We start from the raw sequence: 21,367 nt of genomic DNA on the forward strand, positions 1-21,367 counted from the left end.
AAGACATGTCGACGCCGACGACCGACCACTGTGATGAAAAGAGCCATACTGGTGCTACCGAAAGCCGACCGACGTGATTGCCAAATGAGACGACGATACTCCCTCACCTCCGAAGATGGCCCGTGGGTCCAGGTCCCGATTTTGTGAATGTTGAAGTGCATGCTATAGCTCACCGATCAATGCAAGATGTACAACCTTAACCGTGTATTTCTCAGTTTACCATTTGCCTCCACGAACTAAATATCCAAACATAAAATTGCGCCCACATCCCCTCGCAGGAACCCTGGTGTGATGCCACGCTGAAGGGGCTTTCATTGTGCGTTTCCGTTGGGTCGATTACTGGAATTGCGTGAGCAATCGTCGAGTAATGCGAGAGAGAGAGAGAGAGAGAGAGAGAGAGAGAGAGAGAAAGAGAGAGAGAGAGAGAGAGAGAGAGAGAGAAGGCTTAGTGCGGACGACCGTCGACTGAGAGACCGGCCGGAGCGCGGCACTCCGGCAGCGCAGCGCGCAGCGCAGCTGCCGGAATGCAGCGCACTGCCGAGTGCAGCGTCACTCGGGCACGCAGCGGAGTGACGATCACTGATCACTGATCACTGCTCACTGATCACGATCCCTGATCAACGATCACTGATGTTTGCGGGGTATTAACCAGCTTTCTCCACCAGCCACTTAAAAGTGAAGATGGATTGAGATTGTTGAATGATGCGATCGAACCATTTATTGACATCGAACACTAAGACCACAAATTCGCTGCCAACATTGACTGTAACGACGAAATCACGCATATAATGATCCGATTATACTACCGATTGAAACACACGAAACCTGAAACTACCGAACAGTGCGAGATCGTTGAGAAATTGTATTCTCCGAAAAATCTTCAAACAGTTTCTTGCATTTACGGAACTATGCTACGGCACACCTGATTTCAAAACCCTTGCTGCACCTGTCTTGTTTCCTGAACAGTCGCCTCTAAGATTTATTTCCTGAGAGAGAACATGAGAATGTGTCCCCTTCGTTGGAGACCTTTGAAGTTCAAGCCGAAGGTACATTACATTCGTGTGAATTTGAAGAGTTCGCCGATATGACCGCGAGAAAGATAAACAGCTTATGGAATCCCATGACAGTGGCATTAGTTGCGTATGGCGAATGTCTCGAGCATGGGGTCGTCAATTTTCCACTGGGAATGTTGAAAAACAAAGATGATGCGCACACACTATCGACCTACATACAACGAATGCACGAAACAGATAAGCGGGGTCAATAAGTTTTTGAAGATATGCAAGGAATATGGCCGCGCCACGAAGTCGGCAATTCATTCTAAATAAAACAATACACTGCAGAAAACCATGTGAGGAATAAGGAACCTGACAACGACAATCAAATTACTAATTGCCAGAGCTTCAGAAAGAAGCGGAAGCCTGCAAGACACTATTTTTAGATCGCAGCGAAAAAACCTGAAGAATTCGCATTGGAGTACAAGACAGTCGCAGACGGGCTACGCATTTAGACTTGACTGCGTCGACTGCGCCGACGTTCCCAGCGAGAGTTGAAAAGAGGGCACCAGAAGCCTTTGGTCTTTCCTCCTATGTTATACATGGATCCCACGATTCGTTCCAAAGAGAAGCACTAATACTTTCATTGTTATCCTAGTCAGGTAGGTTATGCAGTTAGACATCGCGAAAGACGAAGTGCCTTTTTGGCACACGCGGGGCTGGCGAAGGCGCCAGCAGATGTCATGTTGGTGTTCCATTTCCTCTAAATCGGCCGTTGCAATTTGTACAGGAGAAAAAAAAAGACTGGCGGTACCAATGTATGCCTATAGCGCAGAAACTCAGCAAAAGCATAACAGAAACACGCTCCCAACGACAGTTCTCTCGAGATAGCCGAGAAAGTTTGCAAGGTCGTTGAGTGCGCGGGAGAGTGCTCCATGAATAATGATATTTCGTCATGCCAGTCGTACTCAATTTGACTTAGTGGTACTGTAGCCAATATAAAATGAAATTTTTCGATATCACAGAAGCAATTCAGTGTAGCCTCCGTCCGCTAGAGCGTCTGTGTGGGAAACGAATTGGCTCTGCCGACGCTGTTCAGAGCTTATATAATTCCTGAAGCTTTTTCCTACGCCAAACGTGCAGCATTGTGTATATACACGCCTGGCTTGCGTGGATACGCATAGTAATGACCACGGCTTGCGAAGAAACCAGCAATTTAATAAGGTGTCTACTACGACAGCGCCCCAAAGTGGCCTTACCGAAATATGGCCGTGATTTGGTGAAGGATTTTGTCACAAGCAGACGTAAGGAACTCAATATACTGGCAACAGCTTAATTATATACTCAAGGCAACTTCTCTCGACACTTTATTATAAAGGGTTCCTTGTCTCAGTTGTGTATGTCACTAGGATAGCAAAGCGAAATTTTGAATACAGGGTTTGCGTAGTTGTGTGTTTATCTCCTTTATCAGGGCGAGCGGACGGCTGAACACATGAAAAAACCCAGTTTTTTGCCACCGGGCGCTACTCTGAATGGCAGGCGCCTGCGAGTCCACGCTGGCCTTAATTCCACAGGGATGAATGAAACCTTAATCGCCGCGTTACAAGACACAAGTCATCTGCGTGTATTTCCAACGTCCGTCGCCAACCTGCGCCTCGCCGTTCCGCCTGAACACACTTTTTTGTGAGCAGCATTAACGTTCGAAGTAAACAAGGAGCACGATCCTATGTATCTCCTTTGCAAGCTGGACGCCTCTACGGATATTTATGGTACTCGGCTGGATACGGCACTCGGGCTCTCTAATTCTGTCGTGTGGAATGCGTGTGTTTACTAATTCAAAGAGTAAAAATTGCTCTTTTTTACTTGGTAACTACTCATAAGGTCTGATGCGCACCGTATTTATAGGTTTTAGAATAATTGAGGTTACCGGAATACCTTTTTATGGCGGAAATAGAGACGCATAGGCGTTTTTGTTATTATTACCGTCCTACAAACAGACGCCATGCCCTGGATTGAGCCGTTGCAACTTGACTGAGCCGCACAAACGCTATAGCCTTGAGCAGCAAGGCGGGGGTAAATTTACGACAGTTTGCTAAGCCAGCACTCCCCTTTTAGATGCGAAGGAGCCTGTTCCCTCCGCCGTTGTGTGGGCGCCATTGCCACACCCCCACTGCGCATGCCTGGCCAGGCTCCGCTGATGATGATTGTGACACGATGCCCCTACGGATTCGCCAACCAAAGAATCCATCACAAGATAGCTTCGCCTTCAACCACCGTCGTCATCTTCCCGTAGGAGAACTCTAAGTAGTATGCGAGGCATTCCTCCTCTCCTCTCCGCCGCTTCTCTCCTCTCTGGCTTTCCTCCTCTCCTCTCCGAAGCTCCTCTCCTCTCCGGGATTGTGCAGCGAATGGCAACACCTGCGGCTCCGCGCGCGATAATGCGAAACAGCTTAGGGTTAGAGACGCGACGGTAGCCGCTTCATACTCCGCGGGGGGCGTGTCACTGCAGCCCCGCGGTATAATTGACGCGCGCCCGCGCTCCGCTGCCCTCATTTTCCTCCCGCAACGCCGCGATAGAACTGAAAACTAATGGGAACTTGAGTCGACCCCATGACTGCTTCGCATACTACTCAGGGTTCCCTTACGGGAAGATGGTGAATTTTTTTCATATGTGGTTACAGAAGAACAAAAAACACGCAAGTATGTGTCGCAATTGCGAAGGCGACTACAATTTATGGCCCCTATTACTTATGTACTGCTCGGAAGCCCACTTTCACTAGTATGTGGTCACAGAGGAGAGGCATGCCAGTATTTTTTTGATTGCGAGCGATCAGCATCCCGTTTTCGTTGACTCACCTACTATTGCAAGGTGTCCTCGTTATGTTACTGAGGAGAGTGTGTGCACAAAATATATTTTTTGGCATTACAAAACCATCAAGGTCTGTTCCAGCTTTTTAGCTAGAACAGCACGCTACATTTCTAGACACGGAAAGTTGACAGATGTAGGACAACATAGGGACTACAAATGTTAAAAAACCGGCTGCCAAAAGTGCTTAATAGACTGCTTCAGGGAAGCACCGAACCCGAAAAGATTACTTTCAGGAAACTTCGCGAGTACTTTGGAAACTCAAAAACAAAAACAGAAAAACCGTCCCAGCAACCCTATCTTTTTGCTACTATATGCATGCATGTCTTGCTGCACAACTGTTAACTATATTACTGTCGTCAGAATGAAAGTGTCTTTTTAAGGAAACATGTGTGCACCTAGCTTTGTTATCGGCATAATTTGTTGTGAACAGTTTGATATGATGTTATGTAAATGTGTGTCATGTTTCGGAACATTTGGTTTGTATTCCCGAGTTTTCTAATGCCATACCGGAAAATTTGATTGTGTTGCTTCGCTTTATGTGCGCCCAATTTCCATTGGAGGGCGTTTTATATCGTTTATAGCTGTTATGTTCAATTTTGTGATTTTATTGACCACTGCCTAAAACTGCTAATGCGGGGGCCTGCGGCCTTGTCAAGCTGCCTTTATCACAGCTTTTTCCGCGGGCCTCCAGCGTCATGTATGCGTTATGTACGTAATGGGAATAAAGGCTTATTATTATTATTATTATAGCTGTACATATATACGCCACTGCACATTTGTATATGGGTAGGTGCGAAGTGCGCGTTTATATTGCGACAGATCTTTGTATTGCGGCACGCGCAACCAGAGACATGAACTCAAAGCCCATGCGTTCAATCATACGCAAGGGCTCGCGGATGAACTGGAAGGAAGGTTTATTAAAGGAAGTGGAAGTTGGAGGGACAAATGGGGAGGCAGGCAATCAGGCAGGCAAAGACACGTACTGACAATCTGCACGTTTGCAACAATCAACAAAGTTATTAAAAGAAAACAATTACGTAAAACAAATTGATTTAAAGTTGCAACATGAACGCAGGACAGAAAATACCAGTTAAACTAGTCTTCCAACTACATTTTCAGCGACAAAATATCTACACAAGCGTAAGATCCCGCAGGTTCTAAAATTTTTTTATGAAAGAGACATGTGTCATCTTGCCATCAATTGTAAATTCTTCTCTCAACCTCTATGGCAACATAGTGGTTCTAGCCTTGGACACGCACCTACATTCCAAACTGAGCCACCTTAGTAAGGCAAAACCATGAGCTTAGCTGTGCAACAGCGGTTGAGTAACCTTTTCTGATACAGAGAGTAATTTCTATGTCAAAACATTCCCCTGACTGCTCGAATGGCTTACGAAATTATGTGCGGCCGTTTAAAAAACATTGTGAAGCAAGAACAGCTTGTTTTTCGTTGAAAGGAACTAGCTTAATTTGGTTTTTCTGTGTCTAAATGCCACCTCAACCTCAAATATTTAATTGTTTGGCTCAAGCCCGTTTTTTACCTGGCGGCACGTGTTGTAATCAAATGAATACAATAAAACTGACGGATAGTATAGACTTACAATACTTACAAGGCACGACAAAAAAGATCAAAAGGTTTCTGTAGTTTCCAGGCATGGGCTTCACTTCCTCAGTCGCGGTTATGTTCACTCGAGTGTTGTAACATTCTCTGTAGTGAAAACAAGAGCGTAGTTCTCAGTGTTTCTACAATTACCACTTGAACAATTAAAAAATAGGAAAACAAGATTACGGTACAGTACTCACAATTCCCGCTCCCCAGGTGGTAGCCATTTAAAGGTTACATTCCACCAACCAGATGTTCCGTATAAGATTCGTCCGGACAGGCACTGGTACATGGCATTTGTCCCGTAATTCTTAAACAGCAGGTACACTGTTTCTCTCACTTTTTTGAGCTAGAAGAAAGCGGTCCGGGGAGTACACTAAGAGGGAAAGTTGTTGAAGTTGTCGCAATGACACCTCAACTAAAAGGGCGTAGAATGCGTAAAGCAGCTTTGGTCATTTTACGTTTAGTTTACACCAGAATACATAAAATGCCCTTAGAAGTACAATGAAAGTGAACCATGTTATGTGCATTGAAGAATGATTAACAGCTTTTGCACACCGAATAGTAATTCTGCAAGGCTACCATCCGCCTATTGTTTCTACGCCGTTGGGGCATTTTCGTTCACCGCCAGATTCGGTGCAAGTTCATATGCTTTGGTGTAAGTTCTATCACACCGCCGATTAGAAAGGCATGTATACTCTTAAGGCAGACATTTTCGCTATGATGTGCATTACCGTTTTTGAACTAAAATTCTGCAGTGAGCATATTACGAAGAAAGAAACGAATACATCGGAATGGCTGAGCATGTGATTTCGGTTCGTTCTTCAGGATAAATTGAATTGACGAATATTTTGATGCTAATCATAGCGCAGATAAACCCCATTGAATAGATTGTATAACAAAAGTTGGTGAAAGAGTTGCGCATTACGTTGTTTGACTTGTTCCTCCGACCATATTTTTCGACTTCACCACCTCTTTTGGCAGATGGTGGATGTATCAGTACATTCAGTGCAGTTTTTACCTAAAAAGTCGCAGTCATATGTATTTGGTGGTATATATATATATATATATATATATAGGTTTTGTTATTCTGGGACTTTAGCCATTGCATTGCATTGAGAGATTGTGTCCCTAATGGTAGAATGAAGAGATGTTCTCAACAGTTTAAAGACGATATTCTTGTTCGGCTACTTTAACATCAATATGTTGATGGTCTGCCATCCAATCTTCCCTTGAGTCGGTCATCTATCGAAAAGTTAAAATAATTCTGAAAAGGAACGTTTTTATAAGCAATGTCTTTCGAAACAGCCAAATGTGGTACCAAAATTTATACTTGTCAACATTCTAGAGCAAAAAAGAAAACATTAGGCACACTTCAAACAAAACATAAGCGCATAACTAGTAATCGCAGTGTAATTTACATCGAAGATAGCTGTGATATTTACTTTTTTGGTATCAAAAAATATTTGTTTCAAACAGCAATTTCGCTAAAAATGAACGAAAAGCTTGAGTTCGAGCCTAGATTTTGTGGCAGCCTTTCGAAAATCGCAAGGTTCCAATAGACGGCGCACCCGCGGTGGAACACCAGATATTTGGACAGGCTTGGGCAGGGCTCGCCCGGGTTCGCCGTGTGAGGAGCAAAGCGGAAAAGGAAGAGAGTGCGGGGTGGGCGGCGGAAAGAAGAGAGACATTTAGGTGGCACAGAACGCATGTTACTATCGTCTTTGGACGGCATTTGCAGCGAAGCGAGCAGATATTCGGCCAGTTTCTTTTTCGGAGGGGGAGTATTATAGTCGCAGTCACAAGTAGCATAATATCTGAGTTCGTGCTAATTAGTCAGCTACCTCATTGCCTTGTAGACCCCCGTGAATGGGTGTCAGTACATTGTTGTGAACTTTATTTGTGTAGATGAGTAAACCATCAAGTGGTTACGTATTGTTCCTTCAGCCAACAGTTAATTGCCTTTTGATGGCCTGTAATAATGTTTAACCTTTGTTGTGAGGTTTCCTTAAGTGGAGAGACAATTTCGTGGGTCAAACTTCTTCTTATTCTTCTACAGTGTAAGACGTCATACGGTCGCACTGACTGCTCCGGTAGTCCACTAGGACAGTCACTGCGTTCGAACATTCGTACATTCGGTCGTTGGTGCATACTGTTTTTAATGGTCCTAAATATTTCCACGGAGCGATTTTATCCTGCCTAGTCGACTGTCCGTGGGTAGGTTTTGAACCATTTTATGACCGAGGGACACTTCTTCCGCAGAGTAATTGTCAAGCTTTTCCTTTAGTCATTCATGCTCCTATCTTCCATAGGATGTCCCGACAGAGTTTTGTTTTTCCCAGTTCAAGGGTGTTTCACAGGTTCCCCTGATTACAGAGTGTATATTACTCAAGAAAAAAGCCTTAACGCTCACACATAGAACACAAGACTTCAAAACTTGTGTTTGTCCCGTTTATTCCTACTTGGTGTCCCGTCTTACGGCGCGGACGATTCGCCTCCAGTGTCATCTAACAGAATAGCACGACTTTCCCTTTCAGCCCGTAATATTTTAAATGGTTTCCATCAGTGGGAATTAGTTGATACTAGTGCTAACTGCAGAATAGGCCATCATTACCTGTGCCTTCCTGAGTCCCATCGTTTCTTGCCGTATTCCTGCTCTTTTCCTTTCCCTGGCCGGGTGTGCTACAACGTTGGCAAAACTGTTCTGTAATATAACGATCGTACTCTTTTCCTCTTATCTAAAATTAATTTTGCGATTTTGCACCGGGATGTTCTTTTTAATGACCTTATCAGCTATTTTTACCGCATTTTTTCCACTTGGGCGCGCGGGGCCAAGCATGGTTAGTCAGACAGAGCCTGGGGCGGTGACAGCGCCGCGGGACAATCATGAAGCAGCAGGAAAGGTGGTGTAAATGAACGCTATTAGACCATATTGTAGCTAGTTTCTCGGCGTATTCTAGGCCTTTATTGTTCGAAGAAATCCCAGCATCATACTGTTGCCCCTTTTTTTCCTCGGCACGGCTAGCAGCTCCGGTGGTAGAAGTGATGTGGTGTTATGCGCAGGTGCGGGCACGGCTCCAACCCGTGCCAGCCAATGACCGCCTGACCACCAACGGGGCGAAGAAAAATTACGCCCTTCTTCCCGCGAGGGAACCCTGATGTGATGCGCCGCATCTGGGTGTTCAATTGGTCGTAACGTTGCCTTGAGAATTTGCGCTGACGCTGGTATTGGATTGTGTCAGCCCACTCGCTGAAGGGACCGTCGCTTCCATCACGCCTTCATCGGAAGAATCAAGTCAAGCACGGAGTCGTCAAGCAAAGGCACGCGGCGTCGAACGAGAGCGAGCGCTGACTGAACCGCCGCAGCGCGCTACCCGCTTTATATTCACAGCGCCTGAAGGAGAGGAGACAGCGGAGGAGAGTCGCGCATGCGCGCACTTGCGCGCCGGAGCAGACGCGAGCGGAGCGAAGCGCGCGCACGCAGCTGTTAATGATAATGAGATGGAGTGAGAGTGTTGCGCACAGCTGTCGGAGAGAAGAGCGAAGGAGAGGCGCGCATGCGCAGGTGGCATGCGGACGCCGCCGACGCCTACGCCGACGCAGGAGGGACATGCCTCAGAGCAAGGGATGCGTCGCATCTAATAACTTCATTAACGCAATCGCGGCTCGCGATAAAATCCGCCATCCTTTCCTTCGCCCTTTCACACTGCAGTTGCCGGTGCACTGCGTTCGACATTCAGACGAGCTTTTGAGTCGGACTGAAACAGCCTCAGTTTCATTCTACCGTGATGGCCTATTTCTGAGGATGGTTGATGAGCTTCCCTGGTAACGGAAAACTAGCGGCCACGCAAAAATTGCAGATTGAGCCTAGTAACCACATCGTTTTAAAAGTAGTAAGTAAAACATGTGCGAGTTCTAACAATCTCGTAAAAGTAGTGTATTGAGGCAACCGTGACTACTAGAGAAGGTTTTTCTCTTCATGAGAAACACATTGCCAACAAATTACGTCAGTGTGCAAGCAACCTCACCCGCTTTTATTGAAAGAGCAACACAAAATTTCTGAGTGGCAGGTCGGCTTTCTGTTACCAGCCCTGTACACGTCTCGTTTCATCAATTTGACAAGTTGTCTCAGCCAAGGACAGTCCAGCGCAACGTCCGGTTGTGGAGTGAAGTCATGTAATTGCTTGTTTGGCCCAAGGGTAAGGGTGCGGGGACTGGAACAGGGGGAAAGAGTAAGGGCGCGCGCCCTCAGAAAATGGTGAAACGAGCGCTCGGCTGCATTCAAGTTCCCTGCGCCCTTGCGCCTAAACGGGCGTATGCCTACCAGCGTGTGTGGTTTCTGTTCCCATGCAACTGTGCCCGCATTTCGTTGGCGCTGGTGGCGCTAACAGTGACATATCGCTCGAAAAAAAGTAGTTTAACTGCGTTCATTCAAGGAAAGTTTTGTTTAAGGTACAAGTAGTAAAAATTTATTGCTTCTTTCGGTAACATTTACGCTATGATGCTTCGCGAGCCCAGCTGATTTCCATGTTCATCATGATAACCCAGCCAACGTAATGAGCTTTGTTCTGGCGCAAAGGGAAGCACTGAAATTCTGTTCACATCACTCGAAGCTAATACGAGGAGATCTAACATTCCAGCAATGTGGTTGTTCTTTTTGAGGGATTTATATTTCTTTTGGAACTACAGGCCAATGATTTTTATATTCTTTAGCCTGCTTTTTTGATGAGGACATTGAGCTCACGTTTTATTGCACAGTATCTTCTTGGTCGTGAATAAATCATAGTTTCAACTCTCTTCCCATGTGAGTCGAACTCCATAGTATGGTCACCTGAAGTTAGCTGGCATTAAGTTGATAGATCAACGTATTGTACAACATTAAGCTGATCTCTCTTTGGGCACAGTCGGCTTTACCTCGAATGAAGGTTCAGTTTCTAAACTGGGAGTTGTATGGTGTTGCATATTTCCTCGAGCAGTCTGCGTACGCTAGAAAGCATCTGAGCCGGAGGAAGCGTAGTGTAAAACGAAAATGCAAGGCTGAGATTGGGGCATCAAAGGAAACTTTTCGCTTCTTTGCATTGTGAATTAAACACAGGTTTATATACAGCAAACCATCGCTATAGCAAAACGGGATATAACGAATTATGGAAATAACGAAGCAATCGTAATTCCCCTCGACATTCCCATAGACGCCCAAGTGTTTAAGACGTTGTTTTAACGAACTTGAAATTTCCAAGCAATGGTTATAACGAACGTTTTTCTCACAGCGAGAATTAAGGAACCATTTTCGTACCCGTCAGGTCAATGTATTATAGCGCGGTGGGAGTTTACGTCGCATCATGTATGCGGTAATTCAAAACTCGCGCTAGCTGGGGGCCGCCAACTCCAGCGCGCTGAAATTGGTGCAACCGCGTGGCAACATGCGCGAGGGTGCACGTCTCCCGGGTTCCGGGCAGGTTGCAATGATGTTCCTCCAGGCGCACTACCGGGATGTGGCACAGCTGCTGCGCCCCTTCTTTGGCGCTCACGGTGACAGCAAGCACGGACTCGAAATCGCGGTTGCCGCTGAAAAAGCCATCAGTCGCCTGAAGAAGACACGGCAAAAAACTATCAATGGCTTCTTCTCTGCGAAGTGAGCCGCCAGCGTGTAGGCTGTCGAATGATCATGGATGAGCCGTTTGCGTGAATAGAGTAATGATTCTTTGTGCTTTTATTCTCGCTTTTTTTCTTGTTTTCGCAGGCTGCTGTGTGTTCCGGTGGTGAATAAATCATATTTTGCATGTAAATTTTCATCGAAATAGATATTGGGTATAACGTTTAGTGGTTACAACTAAGTAAATACGACCCCACTAAACCTTCGTTATAAATAGGTTTTACTGTATTGCGCCGGAGTTTTGCCAATGGTAGCGTTGGAGGCCGTTGAACTCGTCATTTTAAATTTCTTCTCGTTGCAGTATTCGTGCAGCGGGGCATAGGGGGAGACGGTACACCCGGAATATTTCATAAAACCGGACAACAAATAGCCAAAAATAAACTGTAAGGAAATTGCCACCAGTTTGCGCAAGGATTGTGCAATGCTGCCACTGTCGTCGGACGTGATGCTGTCCGGCGCTGTTGCTTATTTTGAAATCACTGGGGGAGAGAATCTACCGTGAACGGTTAATTGACGCAGATTTATCTCGTAACTGAGGTGGCCTATATTGCAGAATAGACTCGACGTTTCCGGATGCAGACGAGTGAAGCCTGCAGTGCTTATACAAGAATCTAGGACGGCGAAATAATCCATGTCTTGTTGGTTGCACGTATCAGAATCCGACAAGAAGCGGTGGGTGTGGACTGCAGCAATGGTTGCTGCGGTACCGTTAACAAAAAGTAGGATAAATTGGTCGCACAATACTCTGCACGAGGTGTCGTTGCTAATAAAACAGGCTGGCGCTGTTTTTCATCATTTTCAGCATAAAATTGGAATATATAGCATAGAATTTAATGCTTGCAGCACTTCTTTCCAATTTTTATTGTTCACTGGGGCGTAGCTTCGAGTTTGCGTTCAATGTAGGGGAGCATAGAACGTAAACTGTCGCCACCTTTTCTGCGAACATGGCATTTGTCATCATCACCAACGCACTTATTGTTTAATATTTAAATTTATAAATGAGCTGTGCGTATTTTAAAGATTTTTTTAAAGCAAACGGGCGTCCAGTTCTTCCCAGAGCAGTGCTACTGGTGCTGATGCTTTTCTTTCACCTCAACATGCCTGCTCAGGGGTACTGAGCACTACCAATTCAACACCCTACATGTTTTGAGTACGGATGGCTGGTGATACAGACAGGCATGTTCGCCAAAAGGGCGGCGACAGCTGTTCTAAACTTCATACCAGCGAAGCCCTACCTACAGACTGTCGAAACCACAGCAGTGTTTATGGGTAAAACTCCACAATTAAGCAATATACGGAAAAGGTAAACGCTGCGCTAGTCCCGTCTGGTCTTTCTGTGTCTTTGTCGAATTTTTGTGCTCACATTTCCACTTGAAAACATGAACCAACTAGCCCAATAACAAGTTCTATTAAGGTAAACGCACAGTACGGATATCTGCGGGTAAATGCTAGTGCGGAAGAGATACTGTTCAGATGCATTCATAGCAAAAAATTGTGGTGGTGCGAGAACATGTTTATTACCTCGAAAAGCGTTTGAAAATGTTCAACAGATAGGATGTGTTCATAGCCAAGAACGCTCAGAATTAATTGCCTAGTTGCACTGAAATGACTACAACCGGAGATAGTTGTGTGGTGGATATGGAAGCACCGTTGTAATAGCACATGTTCAATTTTTGCCATGAGGGCAAGAGTATAGTGAGTTAAATAAAGCAACCAAGTTCTAGAAGGTAGTCGATGTTTTCGTTAATCATGTTTAGTTGGCCTAGCAGTCATACTCTATCGGCCGGGACGCATGCTGTGAGCATCCACGTGAAATGAGTAATGAAGTTGTCTGAAATACTTGTGCATGCATGGGCGACACTTTCGTCATGTGTAAAATGCAGGGCTCGTTAAAGTACCAAGAAATTGTTGCGAATGTGTTAGGTACTTTAAAAACTTGGAAGGCCCTTGGCCGTTTACGCACGAACTACGAAACTGGAAGAACCTTATGTTTTTAGACACTGACCTTTGCATAGCAGACCGACACGTGTGTATGTGTTTCTGGAATGACGCGACGGAAGTTTTATACCCTCTGAATCCGGGTATACAAAATTTATGTCACAGTAAATCGCCTTCACGCACCTGGAGCTCGCGGTTTCAGAGTCATGTCCACATTCTGCACACACAGGTTTCGATGGCTAGGTGTTGCGACAGGTCGAAACCGGTACCCCAGTTTACTCTTGTCTGTTGTGTTGGAGGCGCTGTTTCCGAAACAGAAGCCAAAGCGGGCGAATGGAATGCTAAGGTAATAGCCGAGAAGAACAAGTAGCAAAGTTATGCGTTATGCTTATAAAGCGGCGGACAACACTTAGCGTGTCGCCGCGAAATATGGCGCACGCCTTGTTCTTTCCTCGCCGTGCTAGTGAGCTCGTATTTGCAGTCACATTTGCGGTAAATATAAACCCCATCATTGCGAAAAAAGCCCCTTATAAAGTGAGCCGAATATAAAGTGCGCACTTCTTACGAGACACTGCTTCTATACACAAAGTGTATAATGAATAAAAGAGTTGGTATAAATGGCACCTATGGGAGATCATTAGTCATCGTCCATGAAAGTTTTTGGGACATATTTGCCTCTAAAAGTTCGTAGGTTGTGTGGTTCAACATCATTACACGTAGCCAATAATATTGACAATAGCTGTCAGATAGTAGTGCGTAGGCTGTCTGGAGTTAATATATATTAATAATAACAAATATTAAAATTAATAAATAAATAAATATCAAATTATTAAAATTGTTAGGAATGCATCAGTGGGCTGTGTTTTGGGGTTTCTAGCAAGAGATTTCGTTTATTAATCGTAAGGGGTTGGCAGTCGTTTTGATTAGGAAGTGCATTGCTTTTGGTACCTGTTTTTTGTTTGCATGCGGAAACCTATTTACGCGCCTTCCTTTCCGCCTAATGAACCATTGTTAGTAGTTCATATTTCCGCCTGCCTTTATCTGTTTGCACAATGTTACAGCTTTATCGTATTAAAATCTTCATTAACTGGGCCAGGCTACAAGTTTTTTTTAATTATTTCCCGCGGAGAACACATACAACACGCAAACAGACTCTCATGATATAAGCCATCTGCACCCACGGCCCTCACCCTAGCTGCCTGAATTGAGCCCGTTGTGATGTTGGCAGCATTCAGCTGCAATAAGAAAACATCACTCTTCAGTCCTTGGAAATGCAGCTGCATGAACAGTTTTAGCAATATGTTTTAATTAGACATAGTTTTCCCATTTTAGCGCACATCAATATTTTTACGCTGTGCTAACTTCTGAGAACGAGGTGTCGAAGTGCCTTTTAGTGCCTTCTCTCTCCCCACTGCTGCATATGAGCAGTGATGTATAACTTGTTTAACAGTAGCTCGGCATCTAAAAACATTTTTCGCGATTTCACAGCTTCTGTGGCTCGATGATGGCGCCCGTAGATGGTAAATCAAAGCTTCGGGGCTGTAATGAATTTAACTATTTCACCCACCATGGCTACCCGATTCTCTCTTTGCTTTTATTTTCAATTGCAGTGAGCTGTTGCTTTTGAAATGTTACAGAGAATAAATAACTCTAGGATGTTCCATCGTCACGGAACGGGCAGGGATCTTCTACAACAAACTACATACAAAAGGTATTTATAATGCGTTTAACAGCAGTAACAATCCTAAAAACACAAAGGAAATGCTTGCACAAAGAAGTAAAATATTCCTATTACACTGAAATAATTACACAAAAAGGTATATAAAGACGAATTCATACACTAACAATCAAATTAATACGCAAAAAGTTATATACACAGATATTAATCCACGTACCACACATAGAACTGTAACATTAACACTTATTACACAAAAATGATCCGGCGAAGCTGCCTCTAAAATAAATGAATTGAAGTAGATGATTTACTGGAGGGGATACTGAACTCCAGAATAATGTCAGCAAACAGTTCGCAGTTAGTTTGACGTAGTCACTCCCAGGGTTAAGTAAAAGATGGCCATTGTGGTGTGATAATAGACTTTTGTGATAATAAACTTTTTTGATAATGGACCAATTATTTTGTTCTTATTTCTAAATAGATTCGCTCTCTCTGTATTAGCAAATGAGCCAGTGCGAAACACTGTGCTATAGCAGGTAGCAGCGGAGAAAACTTTCCGTAAAGACTGAATTTCAAACCAAAAACATTTAAAAGGGGAACTCCGAGCGTCGTACATATCTAAATGCAAGCTTAGGTACAAAGTAGTAAGGAATAATGACTGCTAAGGTATTGTGGTTACTGGGTTGACTACTAAGGAATGTCATTCTACGCGCGAAGAAGTATCATGAAAAAGTAGGAATATTTTAGAACGTGACAAATTTTGCAGCGAGATATTTTTTATTTGAAAAAAAGCTTTATTTCTCGTCCTAGCAAAACGAGACTAGGACTAAAAGCATAGACGCCCTGGCGGCGGTCTCCAGCCCTCTGAACACTGTGGCGGCATCATCGCAAACTAGAAAAATAATTCACGGAACGTATGTCACAACAGAGAAATCGCTATCACAAATGGGGAAAGCTACCACACAGAGAATATCAGAAATGAGTTAAGCAAAAAACCGACAAGAAAGAACCACAGCACAAATTTATTGTGAACTCTCAGTCATCGATGTATAAATTATTTTCAACGTATACATATACACACACTTATACACAGTTGTACACAAGTAAAAACACGCTCGAGTAAGGAAGGCAAGACAAAGAACAAAAATATAAAAAAAAATTTTGGCATCTCAAAAAGGCAGTTTTGTACAACCAGAGTCGGAGGCAGCATATCTCCTATTTAGGAGTGCGCCGTAATGAGATCACAGGAAAAATGCTCGACAATCTCTACGAGCAGTGGCAAACACTAAGAAAAGAGGCACACATACAAATGTCTAAACTATTCAAGAAACCACACACTCTCAGAGCAACAGTTGTGTTTGCTTTTTAAGTGATTTTTCGGAAAATTTGAAACATACACCTTTCTTTATGTTTATCTTTAGTACCATTTTACTCCGCCGCCGTCAAAACAGTTTTACATGAGGGTTTACAACGTACCTTTCCGACGTGGTAAATTTCCCTTGGTTCTGCTAAGGCGAAGCAAAATGCGATTACACAAATAGCCAGCGCCATAGTGTGATGTTGAAGGATGAAAGCACCTCCTAGACTAGACGCGCTTTTTTTTTAGACATTGCTCACAACTGGTATTTCGATGCAAAATCTGTGCTAGTGACTATAAGCCTCACTGAAAGTGCAGACGCCGGCTATACACTCCTGCCGACATTTGATTTCCCAGTGGCGACATTAATCTTCATCTTAAGCGCGTAAATGTTATTGTGACAGTGTCCTCGCCTGTCGGACACTTGAAACCAGAAAGTTACTGAAATAAATTGAGAAATATTGCTTTCACGACTTCGGAAACTTAGTTCTATAAATAATTCTTTGTCCCCAGCTCACCGTATTCAGCGCAAAGTCATGAAACCTAAATATTTGATGGAAGTTTTAGGTTTCAACCGTTCATAAGTAAACGCAGGTTTATGTTTGACCAGTTCAGAAGTAAACCATATTCTTTTAGCAGGAGAGCGCAATCAAGAACTGACGTAATTTGGTCAGATTGCTTTTCCGCACTAAAGGATATCGGTTACTCAACTGGCCCAACACAATACGGTGTATGCCTCGAAAATATACAGAAAGAGAAATCACTTTATGGAACCTTTGGCGCGTTAAAGCTAAAGGTGCGGCCGTCGGTTTGAAGCCGGTGTCGATGTTGGGTGAATTGATGGCCAGAAATATCTGGACCTCTGGGCACGCGATACCCAGCGCTCCCTCCCTCTTGATTAAAAAGAACAATTATTATTATTACTTTCTATGGTACTCCCGGGAATGTTAGGGCAGAGGTGGCAGATTTGGGGTTCCTTGGCACACCCACACAATGTAGGAAATCTCAGACTAATTTTTTTCACAGTGCGGGCACTTCCCCGTGCCAGCGGGGTCGAAGTACTTTAGGATTACCGGGTACAAGAGAGTTTTGGTGTAAGAGCGGAAGAGGATGCGCTCCACCGCCTTGGTGAGACCCTTACAACGCTGGGGATAGACGGACTGGCCGGATTGATAAAGTTGTGTGATATCCTTAAAGGTGTAAGCGCGATAGGGTTCGTGGTCCGGATCGGTAGGGGATGAGGATGATGCACGGAGAGTAAGCGTGTAGGCTGCGGCGTCGGCCGCCTCAATAACCTCGAGGCCCGTGTGAGCAGGAGCCCATATTGCTGCAACCCATGCGTTTGATTTGTTTATGTTTTTTCTTTCACCGCAAGCCTGTACCGGACTGTGTTATCAGTGTCCCGAGTGAAGCGCATCTTCCATTCTTTCTTTCTTATAATGCACGAATTATCTCATTTGAAAGGGAGAATGTTTCGCCCTAGCGCCACTAGCCTTGAACAGTCTTCTTTTATCTACTCTCTTCTCGGTGTAATTCGACGGCTCGATAAACAACCGCGTGGAAAGATTAATTCCCGCAGCCTCGAAGACTGTTAGGTGCTCAAAGACTGATGGGGAAGTCTTCGAGGCTTTTGTGATTAACAGGAAGGGTGAGAACGGCGTCAGTAGCACATCTTTGGCCCTTTAAACAGTGAAATCCACTTTTCGGTGAGAGAAAGGGTGTCCCTTGATTATGCGCTATCGGCGACTGGTGTGCACACGTGTTGGTAAAGATCATGTCCTGTAATGTGACCAGGCGTTATTCGTGCTTCAATGTAAATAGTGATAAGAGCGAGTGCAAACATTGCGCCGTTTAATTTCGGCAGAATCATGTGCTTGTTTGTTCGTTTTTCGAATCATGTACATATATGCGTGTTTTCCTGTTCCCTTTTGCATAAACCAAGTTGAAGTCTAGCCTGTGTTTTGTCGTTTTTTTGTTCGCCCTGTGTTGAAGTTCGCTAAAAGTATGAGTTTATTAGTGAAGTCAGAACACTCTCCCGCTTGCCTTAACTTGTTTGTGAAGGGCTGGCTTTCCTGCAGCACAGAACAACTTCCCTGAACGACACCAAACTCGCCAGCCCACTTCCAGGGCGCATCATCGCGCCTAATGGTAACATCGTCTCCGCCTGGGGCTAGAGATCTCGATGGTTCAGGGTTGTCAACCATTGCCCGGAGTGATGCTCTCGAACAGGTGTACTCGGCAGACCCTCGACTCCAGGCTTGGGCCGAAGGACACTGCCAGTCTGAGGTGATTCTGTGGAAGGCACCACACTGGACTTCCAACGGGTCGGTCATTGATTGAAGTGTTGTTCCCCAGGAACCTCTCTGCCTTGGTCAGGCAATCGACAGAACAACACCGAAACACACCTGCATCACCGGCAAGCGCTAAGACAAATCCACGCTGAAGCTTCACCAGAGTTTTAGTGGCGACAAAAAACTACAACTACAGCTGGATGTAACAATGTTGACAAAAGTTCTCAATTTTCTGTTACATGCAAGCTTTCGTTACATGCTGGTTTTGATTTAAGTCTCGTGCGAATGAGACAGAAACGAATCAAACTCTGAGACAACAGTGAAGGTGAACGAGCCCATTGTGGATTCATTTCACAGTGAAAACCTGCGTGTCCTGCGCCTGCTTATTTCGCACAAGCTTAGGCACTACACGGAGCTCAAAAGAAGCAAGGCCACTTACGCCCCTAATAAGAAACGGAACATAAGCAGCACTTTCCCCCATTGACCGTTTCCGGTGCCTAGATGTGTTTCAATGACCAAATGGGAGCTGAATGGGCGCCTTTTTGCGAACTTGGTTCTCTTAACCACAGTCAAACGTCTTGAGAATGTTGTAGCTGGGATACCCTACCAGGCACTGGCAGCGACATCCTTTCTCGCCAGCGGAAACACCATAGAACCTCGCGACTACACGTGGAGAGGACGGCCTATAACCTCAAAACCTCAGTCTCAAACCGAACCCGCCCTCACACGTAAAAACGTCCGGAGTTTGCGTTACAGGTGAAAAAAGTTAAGTGTACTGACTCTTGCTACATAATGTAGTTTCTTGCTAGACAAACAAAACCATGAGTGGATGCTACCGTAGCCACGGGATGGCGGTAGCGGCTTCTTTCGTCATCATCATCATCATAACGCATTTGCGTTTTAGGCGATTCAAGATCTTTTATTTGCAGCTGGCTTCTTACACTAGTGAAAGTATACGCTAAATTTGTCAATTTCTCAGACCGATTTTTTAGTAAAAGTGCAAAAAACAATAACTGATCGCTTTACCAGATTTGTTAAATTAAAGTTATCCGCCGAAACGTTCCGTTATGTGAGCCTCTTGAGCCTCAGTGGGGTTGGCAATAAAAATTTCTCCCACCTCCCCTTGTGGGAACCCCTGTGTAGATGCGACTCATAGGGGGTTCCGTTGTTGTTTCGTTAGGTTGATTCTCCCATCGCGTGAAACGTGCCGTGAACCCCCTGCCGCGGCTATGACGCAACGTGGCCCGGCTATGACGCAACACAATCCAACACAATCCACTTTAATCCAATTTAATCCAATCCAATCCAAGCCAAGCCAAGCCAAGCCAAGCCAATACAATCGAATCCAATCCAATGCCCCTCGCGAGAGAGTGTTCGCTATCGGAGAGGAGAGGGGGTGAGCAGCGGATAGCGCAGCTCGCGCGGCGAGGCGAATGGGGGAGGGGTGTGGACAGACAACAACAACGCCGTATGGAAGGACAAGGCGAGTGAATGAGATGCAGTCGCATCTAAAAAATGCAGAACGCTATATCCAGGAATTCGTTACATGAAGTTTAGTTATATCTAGGTTTAGCTGTAGTAATTTTATCCCTGAAGTACTTCAGCCAAGCACACAAATTTCGATAGGGGGACAATTAACGTACATGGTCAGGCAGCAGCTTGTTTACTTGTATATCCTTCTTGTATTTTCTGATGTATTTTTGTCTTTGGAGCGAAATACTTGCACTGGTACTTTGCTGCTACATGGCATACTCGTCCAACAAAAGAAATGCTACAGCAATGGGCGAAAACAACATCAGGAAAAACAAAGCAAGTGAGTATGTAACGAGTGCACAGGTTACTTGTCGCTGTGATAGGTGCGAGTCAAGTTTTCGGCATTTGAATCGTCCCTCACATGTGCCCCTTCTCGAAAGTCCGCTGCGTCCTCGTGGGAGGAGATAGGTCGTTCTCTATGACGTGTGTCGAGGGTGCAAAGGAGTGGGCCGGTGTTTCCGGCGCTCGAGCAAGGCACGCCCATTTGTACACGCAGGCCCCGAGTTCTGCAGAGAGAGAGAGAGAGAGAGATGAAACTTTATTAGGCAGCTCAAGTCCGAGCCGCGGAGTTATCAGTCCACGGAGGAAGGGGGTGTTCCACGGTCCTCCGACGGTGGAGAGGCCTTCCGCAATGCGAGCGTTACGGCGTCGCCACTCGGCATGCACTCAGTATGACCAGAGTCTTTCAATGCTTTACTGGTCACGAAACTGCTCCGTAACTCAATGGGAGAGCTTCATATGCTGCGTTTGGCCGCCGCGCGGTGGCGCCACCCTCTCACTGAGGTCACTCCTCGGGCGGCGTTGCGCTGACTCGAACGGCGGAGCGGCGGCGAGTTGTGTTTGTTTTGTGCGGGGAAAAAATGTAACGGGCATATCGCGCTCTTGTGATGCGACTTAAGTAGTGCAACGACGATGCCGAACATGCGTTGCGTCCCGGGATGTCGTTCCTTGTACAACGATACCACAGAAAATGTTTCCTTGTTCTGTTGACCGAGCGAAGGGCAGCTGCGTGAGAATTGGAGGCGCGCCATTCCGAGGCAAGCAAAGGGAGATTTCAGCTTCGATTATAAATGTGCGACAGTGTGTGGAAATGCACTGTGTGTGAGAATGGAAAAAGCAATGTACTAGTTTGAGAGCATCGTGGACCTAAAATTGTACAAGGCTAACTTAAAGCCGGATTTTTGTCATATCAGTCAGGTTGTAGTGGTGCTCCATTACCTGTTTGCAAACTTGTATTACCTGGCGCTCAGGCTCGCGTGTAAAAAAGCTTTGGGGCGTCCTTGTGCTTTTACTTTTCATATTTCCGCGAATTATCCCTGAGGATTCGTTTTGTTTTTTTTGTAATCGCGCGTGGCCGATTCCGGTTTCTTATCTGGCGCTTCAACCGGAGCGCCCATTTGCTCTGTTTGTCGTACGTCCCATCAGGCAATATTGTTTGATATGGGAAGGGTGC

The 21,367-nt window shown here is 45.1% G+C and overlaps 1 long non-coding RNA gene across 1 annotated transcript in view; it reads right to left on the minus strand.

Moving 5' to 3' along the window:
• LOC144177995 (uncharacterized) overlaps window positions 1-16,312 on the minus strand; it is a 48,918-nt gene extending 32,606 nt beyond the window's left edge. Inside the window, exons 1-3 of the long non-coding RNA XR_013323909.1 lie at window positions 16,210-16,312; window positions 5,668-5,816; window positions 5,475-5,572 (exon numbers count right to left, since the gene is read on the minus strand). This is a non-coding gene — a long non-coding RNA (uncharacterized LOC144177995). The remainder of the gene's footprint in view (window positions 1-5,474; window positions 5,573-5,667; window positions 5,817-16,209) is intronic.
• Between the last annotated feature and the right edge of the window lie 5,055 nt (window positions 16,313-21,367).

Source organism: Haemaphysalis longicornis, unplaced genomic scaffold (genome assembly GCF_048455015.1).
Source record: "Haemaphysalis longicornis isolate Haplotype H1 unplaced genomic scaffold, Haemaphysalis longicornis Haplotype H1 scaffold_37, whole genome shotgun sequence".
Taxonomy (NCBI): Eukaryota; Metazoa; Arthropoda; class Arachnida; order Ixodida; family Ixodidae; genus Haemaphysalis; species Haemaphysalis longicornis.